The sequence below is a fragment of the Eufriesea mexicana genome, unplaced genomic scaffold, assembly GCF_001483705.2.
Source record: "Eufriesea mexicana isolate 0111107269 unplaced genomic scaffold, ASM148370v2 scaffold320, whole genome shotgun sequence".
Taxonomy (NCBI): Eukaryota; Metazoa; Arthropoda; class Insecta; order Hymenoptera; family Apidae; genus Eufriesea; species Eufriesea mexicana.
The window spans coordinates 590027-612962 of NW_016908532.1; the positions used below are offsets into that span (position 1 = coordinate 590027).

The 22936-nt window shown below is 38.6% G+C and overlaps 1 long non-coding RNA gene across 1 annotated transcript; it reads left to right on the forward strand.

Moving 5' to 3' along the window:
* The first annotated feature begins 21358 nt into the window (after positions 1-21358).
* On the forward strand, positions 21359-22510 carry LOC108545169 (uncharacterized). Its single transcript, XR_001890068.1, has 3 exons — positions 21359-21665; positions 21834-22055; positions 22469-22510. It is a non-coding gene; the product is annotated as an uncharacterized LOC108545169 (long non-coding RNA).
* Positions 22511-22936: the final 426 nt, after the last annotated feature.

Below are 22936 nucleotides of genomic sequence, written 5' to 3' on the forward strand. Positions count from 1 at the left end.
CGAAACTGCTGACTAGAATACGCGATGAGCGAGAAGTTAGGATGGCTGTTACGCCGTCTTTCTCCCACCGGGGAAGCCATCGACCAGCCGAAATTTATGCTGGAAATACAATTCCCGTATCCCAAATGCTTCGCCTAGAAACTTCATTTTTTATCGTCTTCGCTTTTGTGCGCGAAATAAAATGCGGGAACCAGTGGCATTGCGAGTCAACCTGTTGGCGATCCTTCCTTCTATCCTATATTAGGAGAGATTCGACATTTTATATATATCGTGCATAACCATGATTTTCAATATCTCGATATCCCTGGCGAAGCAAAATCTATCTTTAGTTCAAGGAAGATTTAAAATTGAATACCAAACGAAAGATTGAATAATAAAATAAATAGAATAGTGCTGATAAGAAGTAACAATTGAGGCCAGACATGGAAATAAGGCACATGAAAAGGTGTACATTATCTTCAAAACACATTTACAATAACTGAATTTTCAGGACGTTTGAAGAACATTTTATTATACATTTAAAAAAAGAAATTGGTTTTATTTATATTATTTTTTCTTAATTTAGTAATGGATATTGTAATGAAAAGTTTGAAAAGATCCCATTTTCATCGAATCTTATTAATATCATTATATTTGGTTTGAGAGTGAGAGTAATACATTTAAAATTGATTATCTTTTCAAAACGTATAACTCGTGAGGTAAATATTTAATCTTAACGAAGATAATATTCTAGTAAATTTCAATGCAAAATGTGATATTTTCAGGGTATCCAACAAACCAGTCGCTCTTTAATTTGGAATTTGAGGTAAGATTGAAATAAAACGAATAATCGATGCGAGTAATCTTCTCTACGTTGAAACCAATCTAATAGGATAGTGCAAAACCACACCGAAAGTTCGATATCGCCGACTCGACTCGTGTTGCGGAATAGTAAATTAAAACCAAAGAACCGGATTTCCGTTTATAACTGTGTTCGTTCAATTTACGAAGATGACATTTTCGAGGAAACTTGGTTACCCAGAAGTGACTTCAGCGTTATTTAAAATTCGATCTACTCTAAAACAGAAGTGTTCATATTGAATCTAAAATTTAGCAAAACCTGTCCGAGTTCCGGAACGATGATAAACTGCATTAGAAATTTTAGTTGAATAGTCGCGTGATGTACATAACCTCAACGCAGCGGAAAAGGGAAAAGGAAAACACTGAACAGGATTACCATTTATAATTTAATCAATTTTCGAAAATTACATTTTCAAAGAAATTCAATCTCGCAAATCCTGTTTCCAGGTTCACGTTTGGTCGAAGATTTACAAACTTGCCGGAGTCTCAAAAAGGTATTAAATTAGATTAAAAATTTTAATCGAGTAGTCACGTGATGTGAATAATGGAAAAGTGACACGAGGAAAAAAGACAGTGATCGTCGAACGCGATCGCGGAGAAAAAAGAAGCACAGCTTATACGATTCCCAGAGTGTTTGATGGAAAATAAAATAAAAAGAGAGGGGTAAGCCAGCAATATTATAAGGGGGCGTCGCAATAGCGAAATCCATTTGACGATTGGAAGCTTCCGCGCACCTTTGATCCACTTCGTTCCTCGAAACGATGAACCATAATGGAAAGTGCACTATTTTCGTCAAACGTAAGCCGGTGTTCGAGCCGTGCGTCTAAGAATCCCGTCGGAAGCTGCCATTGTAGAAGAACAGACTCCATTTAAAAAGTATTCCATTTAAGCTGTCGTGCCGATAGAGTGCGCTTCTCTCGAGGAGATTTCTAACGAGAAACCAGAGAAAAACGAAACGGAGGTAGAATGGAATCGTGTATCGCCTTCTTACGCGAACCATCTCCCTGTCACTAGGGGAATTTCGAAATTAATGGACTGCAACGAGCTCGGAGAATAACGCACGTTTCGAGACAATTTCGAATCAGGTTTCGACCGATGCATCGCGGGGAAAAGAGGGGAAATAAAACGTGTCGTACAGCTCTCGACAATGTGAAATCCTTTTGGGAGATGGGGCGCGTGTCGACCTGCCAGGAGAGCCCCCGGTTATTGAAACCTTTTATGTCTTTGATTCTCTTCGAATCGCCGTGCAATAAACTATCCTGAAAAGAGTTTATCTTTCGTAGCCATGGGCTGTTTGTTCATCAACAGCGAGGGGACAAGATACATGACCTCTGTGGTATAATCTGAGAACTTTTGTCCTATCGAATCACGATACAGCGATAATGGGGTTTACCCCTAGTACTATGATTTATTCATGGGTAATAATATTGAAGCGTGTAATTTGATTCTTCTACACTATGGTGCAACAGAGAACGCAGAAGCTTAGAATATTGCTGTTGAAGTAATTGATTATGGATATAAATTTTATACACTTGTATTAAATCATTTTTATTATGCTTTATTATTACATTTACACGATGTAATCATACATTTGTCCTCGCTTATATTTTGATATATTTAGATAATAATTTTGAGTACATGATGCTCACCAGAACACCCCGGAAGGTGCAGTGCAATACGGCTCAGCTGCACTCGTAATTCTAGCGAAAGGAGTTAGTTCGTTCGATTCATGGCGGTGCGATTATTTTCCCATATAAAATATTTTATATCAACTTTTATAATACCATTTCTCACGTTAACCCTTGGAAGCAGCTATAAATAATCCAAGCTTATATCTTTTGTTACGTTCACGGTAACAGGAAGAATTGTACAATGAGACTGAACGATATATATCCATAAAATTGATAATTTAATTAATAAACTTCTCAGTCGGCTATATTTCAAAGACTTATAACACCGTAATTTGAAACATAAATGCATTATATATCATATCCGATCTATTGGATCCATTAATCAACAAATTATCTGCTAACGAATTCAATGTGGTTGCCACGAAAATCAATAGACCTTCTGAAAGAACGTGAAGGATGTCACTTTTCCACTAGGCTTATGTAACGTGATCTGCCTCATCGGTTTGACGCGTATAAAATGGCTTCACGATCGGAAACACCCCGTATAAATAAAGGTCGGCGGGCAGAAGGTAAACGTGTGCGTCTGAAAAGAGCTGCCTGAACCGGTCTATCGATCCTGACTGCGATACGTTTCAAAAGAAAATTACATAGATCAAGTTGGTATCCAGATCTCCGTATCTGCTGGATTCGCGCGTCGTCGAGACGACTCCAAGCGGAAATTCCCGAACGCGCTTCAACTCTAATCCGTTTTAAAAGATCTCCCCGCGGCTGTGTGACGGTGTTGACTTTCAAATCGTTCGATAAAAATTCGGAGAGTTCCTATGGTAAACACGACCTCCGCCTCTGCGCTGGTATTTCGAAACTTTTTAAATATCCGAACTCGAGACGTGGGATCACCGTAGACGGTATACGAGAATGAGACAGGAAAATGGTGGACAGATAGCCCAACGTGATGCTATAAAATGGCGCTAGAGGTATTCCGAATGGCGGTGAATTTATGTCTGGAAGTACAGGAAATACAGTTCCCTTTAACGTGCGCAGTTTGAGGTTATATTTAAATTCTTATCCGAGAAAATGATCTTTTAGAATTTGTGTGATGGAAAGAGGAAAAACGAGAATGCGAGAAACACTGATATTTTGAAACTGTGTTTTCTTCGTTTCGTTCGATTGAGGTTAGGTTTGGGCTAGGTTAAGGGTTGAAAACATACGTAAAGTTTATTTAATTTATTTTTATGTATATATGCAGAAAGTTACTTTTTTTTGTGATTTGTGTTAAGACCATATGAAGCATAAAATTTATTATATAAAATTAATAACATATATACATCAACGATAAATTAATACGGAAGGCAATTACTAAACCCAATTTTAAAAATTCATGGAGATTGTCGATGTTGAAGCGAGCAATATTACGTAATGATCGATTAGAACGCCAAAAATTTAATTGTTACGCACATAATTGTTACATGATGCGGCACGAAACTGATTAGTTTAATAATAGATATTATCGTTTTTGGATTGAATTTCCAAGTACCGAATATGATGGGAAATATGTGGTCGGTATTTTACTTCTGTTAATTAGATATATTGTTCTAAGCAATTGTATATTTTACATTACGCGTAGTACAAATAGACAAATGTCATTCATTAAGAAATACATAAATTTATGATAGAAATCTGTTTCATTAATAAACGATTTTAGAAATATTTCCATCATCAATCTTCATATGTTCAATTATACCAATTAATTTAATAACAATTCACTTTCCGAAATTCAAATAGAAAATTTATTATTTCATCTGTCGTGATTTATTTATCCATTTTATATTAATTTACAATCTAAGCAAATTCACATTTACGGTATTATTAGCAACATAAAATTTTTTATAAATAAATATTATAGTTGAAGATTATAATAATAGGATGTCAAGGGAAATCAACGTGTATTAGATTAGGAATAGTCGAATAAAAACATAGTTGGTGGAAAAAAGGACCATTGCGCGTTCGTTGCATAAACGAACAGGGTCCTCGAGCGTACCTTGTCACAATAGACTGAATTAGTCGAGAAAAAGACGAGGGGTGGGGGTAAAGGCCGCTTTAAAGAGAATTCCTCACAAAGCCTGCCGATAAGTAATGGAGAAAGCCGCGAAGAAGAAAGCCAGACGCATAAAGCAGGCAGACAAAAAGCCTGAAAGAAAGAGAACTTTAATTGCTTTCGAATATCGACGAGTGTCGCGAGACGTTCTCTAATTTGAAAGTCAATCGGGAAACGTGAAAGGCGCAAGCAGCGCCCGATATTATTTATTCGTGGCCCGATGAAGCAAAACTACAAATAGAGAAAGCGTTTGTACCCTTTTGATCCTCGACTAAGAAGCACGGCGAAACTTCGATCGATATTACAGGATCTGACGTTACCAATGATATTATCGAGTGGCAAGACAAAGCGTTGGAATTCGATGTACAGTCCTTCACTTCTTTTGATATAGCCTCGATAAATGAAAATAGTACCGAGTGATGCTGTCGTTGGGTGCTCAAGAACAGGAACCCCACAAAAATATCGCAGTCGTGTTTGTATGTGCGATCTGTCAATTCGTTTTTAATAGTTTGATGTTACGCAACGTGACCACGATGTTTACCTACGCGATCTATAAGTGTCACTGCATCGAGATGCGACGTGCAACTGACGCTGCTTCGGACTCGATCGCTGCGCCATCTCAACTAGTTACGCTTGAGATAAATAAAGCCCTATCACGCCGCCTAGTGTTTTTTAATGTAAACTGAAGCAAGCGTGATAGCAGTGTCTTTTCTATTACATCTTTTCAATGTCTCTTGACATTTACACTTAGGTAGATAACACTAGAATTACCAATGAGTCAAAACAACTTTAATTTGTAGTTACTGAAATATATTGTAAGTAAAATTGATATTAACATTTGTTGAAATAGAAATGTAATTATAAATGGCTATTTATATTCATTATACCATTTTGATTACTAATATGTATAAATATTTATTATGGATTAGTTTTCAGGAAAGTGAACTGAACAAGAAGTACCTAATGGATATTACAGATTAAAATTCGTGTTGAACAATGGTATATAACCTGTTCACAGAACACAATTATTAATTATATCTTTTGAATTTTCTTTAACTTTAGTATCAAGGTATTTGATTCATGCGTAATTTTTCTTACTGTGATGTTTTTGTGCTACCGTTCTCAAGTCTTTAAGCGGGAGGATCACTCTATATTAGCATTACGTCTTCCATTTCGTTTTACTCGCGTTCCAAATCTGGCAAAATAATTTCTGAAGTTCAAAATTAATATCGCCTGAGGAGGAACTCGTAGTTTCAGTGTTTGGACTGCAGATTTGGGCACTCTCAGCACTGCCTTGTACAGGTCAACGATTAGCGTCTCCCTGGTAGAAATTCTGGCTGTTTGAATGCGACGTTTGTCCAAACAGCAAACATCAAGTTCGCTCTGTAATCATCCAGTGCGCCATTTTTGTTCCATTTTGAGAAGCTAAATAATCCAACTCGAATGTCTGTGAGTGCATGGATACGTAATCGAGGTATTAACCTCTAATTAAAATTTATTTGTGGTTCATCATACTCTGACACGTAACTTAATATTTTTTCAGTTTAAACTAGAACAGTTGATGTGGAAATAGATATTTTTTATTTTATAATATAAATTATATTTATTTTATAGATTCTTAGAATTCTTAACTGAGTGGAATTTTTCATTGCATATTCTGCCATTGGAAGCTCATCACGAATTATGGTCGTTATTTCAGTATTTCAAAATTCGACCTGCGACCTTGATACAATTTAACCTCTCTTACTGACTTGACGAGTGCTGCTCGTCAGGAGCTTTCTATGCCAAATAGCACTCCATCCTCTGAAGTGTTTTGAGAAGTATCATACACTCCAAGATTATTAATACATATCCCTGAATACAGGAGAGGATAAATACGCAATTGTATCGTGTCATCTTGTTACCTTGCATATTAACGTTATATTCGTTTATTAACTCGTTAAATGTAGATAGCAATTCATTCTTGCAATTATTCTTTGTCTTCTGAAAATCGACCTAATTAAAATTAATTCTCTTTTTTTTTAGAAAATTTTTAGATCTATGACATAGGAGACAATTAATACAATTCAGAATTCATTAGTTCCTCACATCAGTCGCCTATCAAGAGTATGGTAAGTATAGTAAGAGTATAATAAAGAATATTAAATGCAAATACATCAAATAAATATCACTCTTTATTAATAATATATTATTGCAGCAACACGAAGGCAAGGAAAGTCAGACATTTAATCAGCACTGCGTGGAAATAAATTGGAGTGCAAGTTAATCAGGCTTCATTAACATTTGGCTGATATCAGTCGCGTTGGGTACGTAATCGTTTTCCTTTGGAGGAAGAGGATGGCGCGAGGGGCCGGACGTTGTTGGCAGCGCTATCGGTAGAGCTGCCGCGGGCGTAGTCGAAGAAAAACAAGGAACGACGATAGCCCCATTATCGGGAAAACTTGCCACTCGTCGAACAATCCTATACCTGTACGTTTTCATCGTTTTTCAAAGCACCCGCGTTGCCGCCTTCCTCTTTATTTGCACCTCGAAATGCGTGCTCTAACGATCTTAATGCACCGAAATGAAGTATGCACTCAAAGCGTGACGTAACTGACTACGTACCGCTTTGGGACATTAAAACTCACGCCACCCCTATTTTCGATCAATGGAACCCCTACTGTCCCTATCACAGGACGCTTCCACGGTGTATGGGGTGGTGTAATATATGATACCTGCTGTGAGAAGGGTGGTAAACGCCCTGTAATTCACTTCGGGAATTTTTTCGTACATTTGGGGATTCTTAATGGGATCGTATTTAATATTGAAACTACTAAACTGTGGTGTGAATATATAGGGTGTTCCAAAATTCACGCAAGATTTGAATTTTGTGCCATTTGTGCGGTAAAGTGTTGCTAACGAAAAAAAAGAAAGATATTAAGTATACCGATATATACTTTATGAATCAATGAAAAATTTACAATTTTTAATTAAAAACCTGTGTTTTCTATCAAAATTACTTCTTGCGTAAATTTTGGGACACCCATTAGTATATTTGGATAATATTAATTGAAATAGTATGGTGGAAATACAAATGTCCACATAAGAGAATTTTTATATGTTGGTCAAATTTCCTTCTCTATAAAGGAAATTTAAAATGACGCATCTATAGTGATTGATCTTGCAACACTAATTAAATATCTTACATGTTCTTCACGTGCAAGTTTAATTCCTTATTATATTATTGTATTTTCATTTTAGTTTAATTTTATTTTACTTTCATTTCTATGTAATAATTTCTGTCTTTAAATTGGAAGTATCGAATTTTATCAGTTAATTATCTTTTTCGTTTTGTTTTCTTTTTAAGTGTAATTAAAATAGATTAAGTAACTAAAGAAAGTAATCAATTATCGTTTCAAAGTAAGTAATTTTTTTAAACGATAATTGTATTTGTAAATGTTGACTGGAAATCGAGTAAAATTCAACTTCTTTTTAATCTTATAAAAGCCTAAAAAACATATGGCAGATAACGTTAGTAGTATTTTATGACTTCAAAGTAACATATGATGGTGTTGGAAGCACCTGTACCATGTTACATACGGCATCCATAAAAGTCAAACGACTTTTCCATGATATTCCGAGTCAATTTACTTTTCTATCATTGTGATTCACTTTGCAGCGTTTTTTCATTCTCCCGCGTGTCGGAAAACGCAGACCAGGTTTTACGTCTTGAATTTTCAAACATGCATCCCGTTACTAAAGAAGTGCATTAGAGTCAAACGAAAGTAGAACTTTCAGAATTTTAACATCAAAATATCTCGAGACACCGAAACTATTTTCTCCTGAAATATTGCTCGTATAATCTACGAATTAAAAATCGGAATTATGATAAATTATTATTATCATAAGTAATAATTGAACATCTTTTTAAAAATTGAACATTTTCCTGTATCGTCGATTTCATTTAATTCTTCACGACTTTACCTGTCGCCTGAAGCTTCAATTCGAAACACAATCAACAGCTGGTGATGTCGATGGCTAGCTGTTCCGAAAAACGAGAACGTAAACGTTTCAACTGGCTAATTTAAAACTCGACTGCTACAGTGTATAGCTTTTGTAAAATTAAAGATCCACAGTATATGAATTGTTTTAATAATTCGAGAACTTGTCAAAAATTGTAATAGACACATTGTCTACAAATTTTGAAGTAGAATAGAAATATTATCAAGATTAAATTATTCTTGAAATAAAATTTATTTAGCTTCTTCTAATCGAGTTGAGGTACCTTTTCTATTATTAGATCTATCATATAATTTTTCGTGTTTCTGCCGTAATATACGAATCTTCAATTCTTCAATCTTCTATTGAAATCCATAAAAAGGGTCGTCAGAAACCTAATCACTTCAATTAAATTCACTTCACTTTCTCAGTTTAAGTATCTCTTTATCCTCTTTAAAGTCATCGTGTAACCTCTCGTATTTTTAATTCAATACATGAATTTTTAACCACCGCTGAAGTGTGTAAGAAAAATATTTGAAATCTAAAGGATACCTAATCACATCAATTAAATCTCACTTCTATCTTCAATACCAATTTCTCGTAATCGAGTTGGAGTGTCCCTTCACGCTCTTGAAATTATAATAACTTCTCGTTTTCATTTTACCCCTTTCACGAGTAGGATGATGTCATGACATACGTGACAGTTGAAAAATTTGTGTGAACAATATGACACGCGTAGTGAGAAGAAAATTGCAAGATTGTATCAGCAAAATTGGGAAACAATTCAACGATACATATTCACGTTAAACGTTCATCGGAGATATAAGCCGTGGTGGCGCTAGTGAGTTAAATGGCAACGGTTAATACACGAATCTTCAACCTCCATTAAAGTCTGTTGCATCGAGAGTAACTTAGGCGTGCAGAAAATGAATGCAACCTTTTAATATTACAAACTGAATATATGACACTTTAAGCTGTACACGTCTTATTCTCTACAATACAGAACGGACTAAGACGGAGCACGAAACACACACGACTCGTCGCACAAAAACGTATGCACATTGTTTCCTAATTCTACGCAAAGCTGTCACGAATAGTTCTCAAGCAGAGTGCATATAAAGAATGAGTAACTAATCGGATCAAATTCCTCGTTTCATCTACGCAATGCTCATTGCTGCTAATCGAGTTAAAGTACCTTTCCACGCCGTTAGACCGTCGAAACAATGCCGAGAATCTATCGCTTACATGGAATGCTGTTAACAGGCGTAACACAGCTGCAAAATCAACAATGTTCTCGTTCACCAAGATTAGCAATTAAGCCAAGTTCGAGTCGTGAAAATGTGTTCGGAAGGAAACAAGGCTGGAAGTGGAGGCTCCGTGAGCTGATATTGCTTACAAACTCGTACGGGAGAGCAACGGATGATCATTACTAATCGCGTCACGCGGCATACGCTCGAGGGAGCTGGAGTCGGTCAACCGTGCTATCCGAAAACGTGGCCGTGGAGGCGCGTGCGAAAGCTCGCCAGATATACCGTGAGATGCAGAACCCAGTGGCGCTAGCTGGACAGCCATGACTTCTATGGGATGTCACGCGTCCCTGTACTATTTTGTCGGATATTAATGGAAGCCAGCTTGATAAATGAGCTGGTCGTGGAAGGCACGCGAAAAGATAGGGGAGGCTTTCTCCTTTCCCATCTCTCTCTCTCTCTCTCTCTTACTCTCTCTGGGTTCACTCCGTTCCACGACTACCGCCTCCGGGTTTTAAAGAGAAAAGCCAGTCTGCTACTCCTGCTGTTACTACCACTACTGCTATTGCTGCTCTTGCCTACCACTCGACTACACTTTTTTGCTTTTTTGAATAAATCACGGATTTCCGGTGCGCATGCGCGGTAACCCATGATCCAGGAATACAATCATTTTCGGGCACAAGCTTCCACTGAGTTATCGGATTTTAAATGAAAGCGTATCTAGGGGTTCGATTATCTGGTGAGTTAATAGATTTCTCGGGGAATTGTTTTTCCATAGATTCCGGCATCAATTTAGCGGGATTAAACGCGGATAGTATTTGTCATTTTTATGTGAAAGGTGATGCACAATGTATGCGATTATTTCCCCAAGGATTTTATATATCCATGAATGTTTATCGAGAATTATGGTCGTTGTACTATTGGAAATCGTGCCTTAAATCAAGGAGAACTAATTGTGCACGAATCTTTCAAATTACTTGCAAGAGGCTGAGAGTTCTTATGTATTTCTGATTAAAAGTTACGATTGCACGTTAAAGAATTAATTTTTGCGCGATATTAAATTCTTTTAAAATTTTTCATTCAGTTTTTCAACTTTTGGAAGATTTATTTAGAAATTTTGGTTATTATTAAAAATGATCACTATGGTTGCTTGGGTTTGTGATTATTCTCCTAATACACATGTACTTTTTCTATTGTTAGTTTCTTATTTCATATTCGCGTTTAAAGCTCAAATGAAAAAATGAATTTCCTTTATCGATGTTTAAAAATTGTTTTTTTTTAATTTATTGATTACGTTAAATTGGGCATTATTCACGCCCAATAACTTTCATTCGTTTGACCGATTGAATAGAAAGCGCTATATATAAATTAAAAACAGATTTATTGTCGAACCAACACTGTTTTCGAAAACAGAATTTTTAATTTGACCTTCTTTTAGTATCCCGCGTATCCTGAAAATAAAATCAACAAATATGACTCATATTCATTAAAATGGCACGAATGGGCGTCCATTGAAAATTTCATACTTTAATTAGCGTGGAAATCGAGTTGTTTAAAACCATAATTTTTTTTTTCATTGGCAAACAATATCTTGGGTAAATATAGGCGAGCAACGCGTATCACGTAGCGAGGTGTGAACGTGCATCGATGGTAGTATTTCAAGCGGCGCTCGAGGAACGCGTCAAATAATTGGCAGCCATGAATTTCGCGCGGTCGTTGCTCGGAAATTGTTGGCTGAACCGACCGTTAGAAAGCTCATACCCGCGACATCACCTCAACCAGTTTGCTATTTTTTCTCTCGCCATTTATTTAATTTCGTCCCCACGATGGCAAAAATAAATTCCACCGCGAAAACACCAGGCCACTCTTCACGGTTATTAGCATCTGATATTTCTCTCCCTTTCCACTATTCCGTATTGTTACCAGCAATTTCTTTCATTTTTCAGCCCTTAACATTTAATTACATCCCGCCGACGCACCCTGGCGTTGTAAACAAGATTAAAAATCGGTGACGAAGAAGCAACGAACTATAAAACATTCACGAGCGGTGTAAGAAACGCTGGGGCACTAGATAAACCTCGTCGCAGACGTTGCGCTCGAGAAACGATATCAGGAATGTCGAAATACGGCAAATTTAAAGAAATTAAACGAAAAGTATTTCAAATCGCGCGGGCATTTCCGTACGCTTGATCGAGTCTCTCCTCTGGCGGCGACTGCGGGAGTTACTCAGCGAGTTTAATTGTACGCACGTGCGAACGCGTCTCGTGTTTACCGGAAAATGTATCGCGTATGCGTAATCGTTTTGATCTTTCATCCGAGTGTCACGTCGCGAAAATGAAACTCGATTATCGATAATCGGAAAGTGAAATACACGCAACGAAATGCACGGCCTGCGAATGAAAGACAATACCAGCCGAACGGCGATATAGGTTAGGGTGAAATCCAACGCGTTCGCGACTGGCAGTCCTGTTTCGATTGTTTCCATCGAAAACTCGTGAAACGTAGCGCGAGTGTAATAGAAATTGACATGGATCTACATCGCATGCGTGGTGAAACCGGAATAATTACGTGTATATCGAGTAACCAGGCAAACTCGTGTCTCGACTCGTATTACGGTGAATTTCGAAATGCACGGTCGCGTGTCAATTTCCACGGAATATCCACGGAAGAGAGCAGTTTTAAAGCGAAGCAACGAAGGGAAAGGAGAGACATCGAAGAAGGCAGCAGGTTGGTCCTTTGTGCGATCGTATTAATTAACGTCGAGGCGACAATCAGCGTGCTATATTAAAACGAAGTTGTCCGTGCGAGCCGCCGTAGGCCGTTAGATTTCCAGCGTTAATTATGAGTCGGTGATTCTTGAAATAATCTACATCGGAAGAAAGTCGATTTGCATGTTAATCGAGATTTTTCCGTTGGCCCAATCAACCAACCGTTCGGCTGGAATAAAAACAAAAGAGACGGATCCGTTAGCTACACCGATCGGAGGGATGATTAACGATATAATCACTTTTCCGCGTCGCGTACCACACACCTGTCATACCGTGCAGTATTAATTTTCAAGTGGTCGAAATTGCATCGCAGTTTCCGATCAATATCAGAATGATAAATCAGTCTCTTTGTTCTCATACCGAGTGAAAATCGTTGCTTCGCTTATATTTCTTTTATCGCGTTAAACAAATAATACCGCGGAAATATTTTTCGAACGTCCATGATTTAATGATCGCGTAATGACCTCGATTCGATCGACTGTATAAACAGTCGGACCGTTTCGATGTTTATCTAACGCATACTCCCTTCTCCGAATATTTAACCTTAATTTATCACGCTCCGATCGAAGATACGTTTCGCGTGTTCGTTCATCGATGCGCGGTGAAAGGAACAATGCGCGTTTCAAGATGGCCGCACTGGGGGACGATAAACTACGGTTTACTTCGCAGAAGCGAAACAGATGTCGCGTTAATTAACGTCGCGTTCGCGAATTTAACGTAATACTCGAATTACCAGTGCATCGCGATGTTATTCCGCTGAAATAATAGAAATCGAATAGGGAAGGTGGATAAACGAGAGGTAAAATTGCAGGGCCAATAATTTCTCAACACGATTGGATAAACTGCACGCGGAGACAGAGCTCGCTGCTCGGTTCCGTTGCTTCGGGAAAATTAATGAGCAACGACTTTAATAATCGAAAATAGAGAGGATCACGCGACCATGCTGCGACAACATCGACGCAATGATGGAGGATCGTGGAACTAGTGAACAACGTTTAGAAGAATATCAGCGGTTGCTGATCAAAGTCGAGGATAGAATAAGTTTCGATAAAACATTCCTCTCGTTCGGCAGACGCATAACAAATGAAAGTTGGAGAGCAGACTTTACTCTCTGGCATAGCTCAGCTCGTAGATGGCGCTCGAGTCCTCTATATCTACTTCGATTTCCAACTATTCACAGAAATTCACCGTCAGCGTGTTGGCGCAGCTCTGGGGAATACTAATCAAGTTTTCAGGTGGCTCGTAATGGCACGGATGGGGGAAAAGGGAATTAATTCCAACTCCAATTAATATCTACGGAATATCGTACTTAACAATTTCCAGATTCCAACGTGACGAACGTCTCCTTTGTCGATGAATGATGGCGCACCGGTCGTTATTTCTTCGCTTTCACTCTGGTCATCATTTTGGTGACTCGAAACATTTACGATGTCACGTATATATATGTAGAGACTTGGGTGGTGGTAAATAATAGAACTATTTATTACTAATAAAATAATAATACAATATGTGGTGACGATTAAGCCTACGCATATAGATATATCAACTACAACTACAACTTAACAACACAATTACAACTCAGCCCGTTACAACTAAAATACAACTAAACAACTAACAACTCAGCTCTGATCACTCTTCCCAAGAACTGTCTGCTTCACACCCATGCACTCTTATTTAAAACCATACATTCTATCCTCTTTCATACCCATGCTCTCTTTCCCAATCACGTTTTTCCCACGCACTCCTTACAGCCTTGCCCTCAGCGGGTCACGTAGTCCAAATACTTATTGTTAGACGCATTCCTAGCCACTCTTCATTTGCAACCGATACTTTCATAAACATCCCGTTCACACTATTCTTGCGCATGGTCATTCATCCTTCTGCTCGCACTCCAAATAATACGCCTGAGCCAAACCCAAGTTTATTATCCGGCAATACTACATATATATTTTGTTTCTATTTTATTCCCCATATTATTATTAGCTGCTGTTCCTCAAAACTCTATATCGTATGTCTAAGTGAGCTTAATAATAATTTTGTACATGAGAAGCTCATTTTCAGGATTTAACTGTTACATTGAATTACATTGTTAGCATTTTCAATAATCCTCCTTCAATCCTCTATTCGCAGAAATATAACGAAGAAATATCTAATGTACCTGTGAATATCAAAATATGTATTAAATTACGCAAAATTAGCAAAGTTCGAAAGGAACTTTGAAAATTTACAATAGATTGGAAATATTGTAAGGTTACTACTGATTTATGTATAAAACCTATAATTAACTAATAACTAATTTATAATTAACGTATAACTAACTTATAACTAGTTTCTAACTAATATTTTAACTTTGTTGCGTAGCTCTTAGCTTGGTATCCTTTGCCAAACATTTTTCTTGGGAAAATGGTACCAATTACCAGGTCTCACCACGTGAAGGTGGCTACGCATCGAGACCCGACATGCGCCCTAGTGGCGCATCCTACTGGCGCTATCTGTATCAAAAATACCCTAATCTAACATGGAGCGAATTAAGTGATTCTACTAACACTTTTATTAAATATCGTATCTTACAAAGGGGATTTCGATTCGGTGTACTGAAGCTCTACTGTCGCAATGCTAAGATATTTTAATAAAAATAGGGAATGACATATAAAAGACGCGAGCAAATTAAAAATCGCGACACACCCGAACGAGTGCGCGATTTTCGAAAGACTGACTAGCCTACGAGATGCACTCCCGTGTACAAGACAACTTCGGCCACAGTGCCCTCCCAATTGGCCCTTGTCCACCCTGCCGCCGCCCAGTCAATCCGAGGGTCCTATGCGAGGCCTAACAGTCAGAATCACGCGCATGCTCCATGCCTCAGCGCTCTACGAAGAACAGTACACGTAATCTAAAATCGGTAGCAAAATCAAGGTATCCTTTTTTACCAACGTACTATTCCTTTTTAATTTAAATTTTCTATAATATTTATTACACGCTCATTTATCCGTATTTTTAAATTTTAGGTCGAGGAAGGAACCATGGACCAATTGATTTTCCCCGTTGCGAATAATCAAAATTGTGGTTACGAAGGATCGCACAAAGTTGAAGTATCAAATAATTTGCACTATGATATTATTGGTATTCCGAGTACCGTGTTATTTAAGACGAGAACAGCAGCCATCTCAAAGGCAGCGTGGGGCAAGGGAAATTCTGCGCGTGTATACGTCCTGTCCCATATTCCAACAAAATCTCGTTACTTCATTAAAAAAGAAGCATCCACTTAGGCTGCGCGAACGCGACAAACGTCGGTTTCAGCGTTATTTTCGTAAAAGGTGCACGAACTCGTCGCTTCGTTAGGAACGTCACGTCGCTGGAAGACGGGTGCCGCGTTGCTTTGCAAACCAAGACGACACGTCCATTCGGACGAACGAGGGTGAGCGTGAAATTAACGAAAGTATCTTAATCGCACAAAGCCCGGTCGAGCAAGTCGACCGATCCTTCGCGATGGGAAAAGGAACGTTTCACCTCTTATTAAAGGCAGACTCGCGCGATTACGCGGTACGCTGTCGCGGGGAACGTTTTCTGGAACGACGGCATCAGCTCGCTCCAATTTGGCTGTCCAGGAAGGAACGCGGCGCGGTAATACCCTGGACAAGCTGGAATCGCGCTTGTCAGCTCGGTTACCGCGAATAATGGATGTGACGGTAACTCACGTTAATGAAGCGCACCATTTACATCTCCTCCACCTTCCTGTTCTACCTACTGCACCACCCTCTTCCCCATCGCGCCTTTGATAGCTGCGGAAATGTCTACCCACGGTTCCTGCGTTTCATTCGCTCAATCCTCCGGCCTAACTTCCACCGATGAACAGCAGACGCAATTGGCAACTTCGGTCGCTTCCTTTGGGATCATCCTTGGCGGAAATTCGTGTATACGTCGATCGAGCGTGAAGTTCCTTTTTGCAATGGACATTGAATTATTGCTCGATTGACAGTGACAAAATTCACCCCGATGACTGCTTTTGAGTATTTTCTTCTGGCAGTTGCTGATGACATACATAAGCTGCACTTGGTAAGGTTTATATTGATTTTATCGAGTTGTAAATGTTACAGTGTAGTTATCTATTTTTATCATACTACTTTAATTATTATTATTCGCGGATACTAAGTTTAGGAACACGTTGAAAGTCAGTAGTCCTAGTAAATAATATAGATATGTTACATTATTGGCTGAGAACGCTCCATCACTAATTTGAAAATTATTACTGCAGAATGTCAATAACAGTTTTCTTCATTACACCAATGTTTTGACTAAAGCATTTTCTGAGAGGAAAGAATGTTTGGCTGACTTATCTTTAAGTTTTTGGGTTTTGTGGAACACGACTGTGCTTGTGGCTGATATATCCAGAATGGTATTCTTACATGATATCATTATATAACAAGTTGGAATTGGTATATAAATCTTTGTCAGATTGCAAGTAAGTGACATTTCGATACACGTTTGATTCTTCGTTTTCTTTTTACGATACTGACTGTACTATTTCTAGGCGAATTTCTCAATCGCTACAAGTAGCTGCTTCCTGTTACAACAGCCGAGCAAGTGGTTCTATACCAATTACCCTCTGATTCCCAGCAATCTCACTTTAAGAACATTGCGGGAAAACGTGACTGAATCAAACAACATGGAACAGCACCAACGAAACGCGACAGGAAACCCACCAAATACTCCACGTCCTGTCTTATTCTACCTAGAATCGAGGACAAGAAATTTCCTTCTTTCGATGACAACATCGGAACACGAAACGAAGGTGATTCTGAACTTTCTGCAAATCACGAATAAGAAATGTGCTAAACGAGGTTTCGAAAAAGCCACGAAAGAAATCGGGACAAATAACATCGATTCGTTCTTTTTTTCAAACCTCTGCACGGAGGGTGCGAGAAACTCGCAGGCTGATTCGGTGCTAATGGCGTCTTGGGCTGAAGACGATTCAGAGGATGCAATCCCTGGGGCGTCACACTTGGAGCAGTTTAGAAAATACCTTTGGCTCGCTGCTTGCAAATAAAAATCCTTCAGCGATTCCACGTATCGAGTAATGCATCTGTCCATTAAGAATTTTTAAAAAACAAAATCGATTCAGGTTTCATCAGCTCGATGGCAAACAGAAAATTGCGATTTATCATTCTGGAAGGTGTAACAGAGAAGGTATAATTAAAAACTTCTTCGAAGATGAGCAAACTCTTGAGAATAAAATTAATTGTTTGCTTACCTATATAGCTTGGAACACGCTGAGGGTTATTGATCGACGAACAGGACAGAAGAAATGGAAAATATAAGATAGGGTTAACCCACAGCTCGGCCGCACTCGACCGATCTGTAACCCGGATCATGGAAACACACGAACCGTCTGGAACATGGAGAATGTGTAGGTAAACCTAGATAGACCTAACCCATATGTCACCTAGACCCTAACGTGTAGGATGCTTGTGTGGATCTAGGTAAACCTAACTCATATCTGATCTAGATACAACTAACGCTTAGAAACATACGTGTACTGATTCAGTTTGCTTTAACTCCAAACGAATTCGTACCTAACCCCAGGCCAGTTCAAATTTTCGGCTTGGGTGAAAATTTATTCGAATGTTACGTTGTGGTTTTGGAAGATTTTAAACAATACAGGACTCGTTGATCAGGAAACGTATATACGTACTTCTTGATTCGCAAAAGTTTGTCTAGAGCATGAATATATGCAAATTATCGATGTATCTCGAATAAATTTCCTCTCGAAACTTCCGAATCTACGGTTCAGAATACTATGCGCACCTGCTAAACTATCGAATAAGTATTTAATTGGAACGCGAAATATTCAAGTATTCAATAGTGTACCTTGCATTTCATGAATAAATTTCTAGCGTCTTGTATCTCTCTGTTACGCAATATCTATAAAACACAACATTTGCACGCTGCTGGAGCTACATAGAGAATGTATAAAACCTTCGAACATTCATAAATTATATTTTCCTTTTAAATAATTTATAAATTGCAACCGCTATCGTCGTCGCTATTAACATACCGAAATTACTTCGGATAAAATATTCCGTATTTTCCATTATCTTCAAAATTGAGGGAAAAAGCCTCGCTCGTGTATAGCAGGTGTACGATGAAGCAGCTAACCAAGTAGACGCGAATTCATTATCAAAACACAAAATCCTCTGTATAAGATAACCCGAGAACACGATGTAGCGTGAAACGCGAAAACGATCGGGGCCCGTGAAACGAATTGCCTTCGTAAATCAAGAGATTTACCTGCAGTAAGATTCCACGGGCAAGTATCGGCTGTTTAAAGACATATATCCGAACGATGTTCGCGAACGTTCGCGTCTTGCGTCATTGGTAACGATCGGGAGTCGTCGAGGCGGATGGTTCGATCGCGAAATTATTTCGCAATCAGTGCCAGACCAAGATTAATTCGAGCTTCGGCTCGACCGCAGTCCCGAACTACACCGTGCGGAAACAGAGAAGCATCGGTTGAACAAAGCGGTCAGAGCGAGAGCTGACGAGATCCGGAAACAAGGAGACGCCTACCAGCCAGAATCGTGATGTATGTGTTTTAATTCCGCGGCAAAGCCGTCCTTTATTTATTGGCTTTCGTTACAGGATATTGCGACAGACTTCGTCACCCTACACTCCTCCCCTATCTCTCTGTACGCTTTTTTTTGTCGATCGTTTCTTTTTCCTGACTCTCCTCTCTGCGTCATACAAACGAATGCATAGCCGCGTTTGTCTTCGCCAATACTTCCCATTCAACTCACCGCACGCGCCACGATCCGATCTTCCCCCACCACGCACGTTCGATATCAGTTTTCATTGGCTCGCTAGTGTTTACGGGTTTCTATTTTTCGTTCTATTTAACTAGTTCTCTACCTCCATTCCCATCCGTCTTTCACTGTCGTCTCCGTCGCCACGGGCTTCACGCTTCTCCGTTTTACCTTCGTTTCATCCGTCACGCGAAATTTGTCGCGCGTCGAATAAATTCGCCTTTACGTGCATACGAATTAACCGAGCAAGACGATCGCTCGCGGCGAGCACTCCCTTGCTTCCCCCACCACTCCGCTCCGCGGCTCTTCGTCTTTCTCTAACCTTTTTCCGTCGAGTGAAGATGTCGCTGCGAGCGCGGACGTATTTGCGACCGGCGGCTTTCTCCCTATCGCGATTGCGCTTTCCAAGGTGCAACAAAGCACGCCAAAGCTACATTACTGACTGTCTTTTAACGTACCGCTGTTACCAGAAATTGCATGCACGCGCATTTGCATAGGTTAAGGAAATACGAGGGCTATTATAAAATATAAAACGTGAAACTTTTTTTAGTGCAGTACATTGTTTCCTTTCCTTTCTGGATATTTAAAGAAACGTTATATGCGCGAGTGTAAGAATGATCGTTATCTGTCCCGTTAAAATTGCATGCTTGTATACGGCGAATAAATTTAGCTAAATTTTACGACAACGTAGTGTAGATTTTGGAATAAAGTGAAATTAAAAAGAACGTTGTCGCACAATTTGTGTTATTTGGAATTGGTCTAGAGAAAGGTAATCAGTGTGGTTTCATTTATTGCGGATGATTATTGTTATCCATGTATCCGCTTAGGAAACATGGTGCACGTTCAACTGCTGAATGGCTAACTATATATAGGTACATATGTATGTCCAGCAATTCTGCGATACTTGCCGGAAGTATCGAACATTGTTCCGCAATGAAATTCTATTATAGCATTTGTAACTTTAACACAATGAGTAACACTGGATTCGGAATCTCCGTTACGAATTAATGACTACTGAGCATGAAAATTACTGGCCATTGTGTACAATTCGAACATTAAACGGAGCATTGTTCTATAATTCTAGAATACTAATCACGCGTAATCATTTTACAATTTTGATACAGGAGAGAATTCCACGATGGAGATGTAAGTGCGAGCTTCTAATTATCTAGCTTAACTAAAATAATTTATTCCATTATTTTTTATATATATATTATCCCTAAATAAAAGTATTCTTCTCCAACCAAATACCTCTAGTATGAAAATATTTATAGAGTATACTAATAGAGTATATTATTATGGAAGGAAATAAACGATAAACGTGTCCGTTTTTATCCATAGGAGGGAGATTTCATTAAAGTTTTAAAGAGAGCCACCAAATAGAATAATGAGCAATGTTTACAATGTCGTAAGTATATCAGAAGTTTCAGCATTAGTCCTATGGATTAATAACATCCGAACGATATTTCAAGGCGACAGGAGCTGATGGTCCCGTGAAGTAATTTACTTAAGCACTTACGTTTAAGTGCCCGCCAATGTATAATCCGACGAATTCTATTAACGCCGAGTGTCACGAAGGGAGCTCATCGACGTTGTTTCGTTTCACTGTGTTTGTTGGCAACCTTTACATAATTGAAGTACCGTTAAATACGACACCGATAATTCTTTATTTCCCTCGTCCATCGTAAAAACATCTTTGTCACGTTTAAAAAAATTATTTAAAGATTGTAAGAAATTAGAAAGTGGACAATGCATATTCATCACAATGTGTTTATCATGAGAGGTTAGCCTATTACAAATTTGTTCTACAATAGCACTTATCACAAAACCATCTCATGAAGCACGCAAGCATAAGTTTGCGAAATTAGTGGAAACACGGAATGCTTGATCAGTGCCTCTCTATTGTATTACTCGAAATATCGAATGTCGTATTTTCACTCTAATAACTGCTTGGTACGTGATCACGAAGATTTCTCCATACTTCCTAACACAGTTTCAGTCCAACGCGCCCTACTGACTTCCCACTGGTCAGTGACAACTTGTCGTTCGTTGAGTGGACTTTGATTCGTCAATACGGTGTTTATTACTTTCACGTGTCATCAATTCTTTTTCTTTCTCGTTTCCGGTCCACTGTTTTCACATACGCAGTGCGATTACACAACTTATTGCTACAGTTCATGTTCATATACTCAACCAACGTTTTATAAATGCTGTGAAATACGAGGGAATTCAAGTGCTGAATATAGGTTAGGTTTCGAACGGATTGTACGATTTCCAATTAACAACGCAAACCAGATATCGCTGAAGTAAGTGAATTTGAATAGGTAATAAGCGAATAGGAATTTTACAAAATTTGATGCTATTATCGGTCGATGAAGGTATTACTTACATACAGCGTAACGTGTAATATTAGTTTTAACGAGTGTAATCATGCCTCGAGTGTCTTTAATCTGATACGATATTTCTTTTTGAAGACGTTAGTTAACAAAAGGAAGGAAAGTCTCCAAGTTGACGAAGAAGGCTGCTGGAGCTGCAGTTTCGACTATACGTACATGGTGACCGTATAAATCACGTCCATACACGAGATGAAGCTCAGCGGCTCGACTGACCGCCCCGTTTTCTGATTTACGACCCGAACTTCGTCCCCAGTCTTATCTTCCTAGATATTTTCGCCGGTGAAAAACCATCCACGCCAGGTATATGAAGTACGATAACAGCAACGAAGAATTTATAGTCGTGATTAACATTTTAACGATATGTCTTTTGTGTTTTGGCCATTGTTAACGTGTTATCATTTGCTTTCGCAAACTATACATCTCCACCAATTGTTTCGCATAACCTAAAAAAAGAAAAAGAAACGAATTTGATAATTTTTTTAATAATATACATGCGTCGGTAGACGGAGATAACCTCGTGGTACAAAATGCAAATTACACGAATTTTCGCGTGTAACATTTTAATTAAAAAAATTGGTAAGATAGTCAGTCCTCTGTATTTTATAATTTATTTTGCTTTTGTATTTTTCCACGTTCGTATTGATTTTACTTTTACGTTTCTTTTTACAGCGTTTCATTTTACCTCCACGTTTGCATTCTTGCCATTTTTGCAGCTTACTCGAAAATTACTCGCACGCAAATATCTTGATTTTCCCGTCCCTGGTCCGTGCAGGCTTCCACGTTTCCAGTCGCAAGTTCCAGCTAGCGGAGCGACGTGGCGCGGCAGCAGGAACCCAAGAGCCACTTCACCTTTTATATTCCAGTGGTGGCGCGCGGTCGCGCTGGATATTAGCGAATGATTAAGCGCAGTATGTCAGCGATATGCGCCTAGGCCACCGTGGGTTTAGTTCTAACGAGTCATTCCATAAGTAATGCTCTGTTGTACATATATTACGCGGAAATACTTAGCTATTTGTCGTTAATTAATCGATGCTGCATTTCCCCCATTTTTCATAACCATACGCCATTTTTCTATCGAGAATTTTTCACTCCCTGTTTTTAAACTCGCGTGACATACTTCGTCATTTTGAACCAGAATTTATGGCACGCAACTATTTAACCGAAATATTTTCTTCTACTTT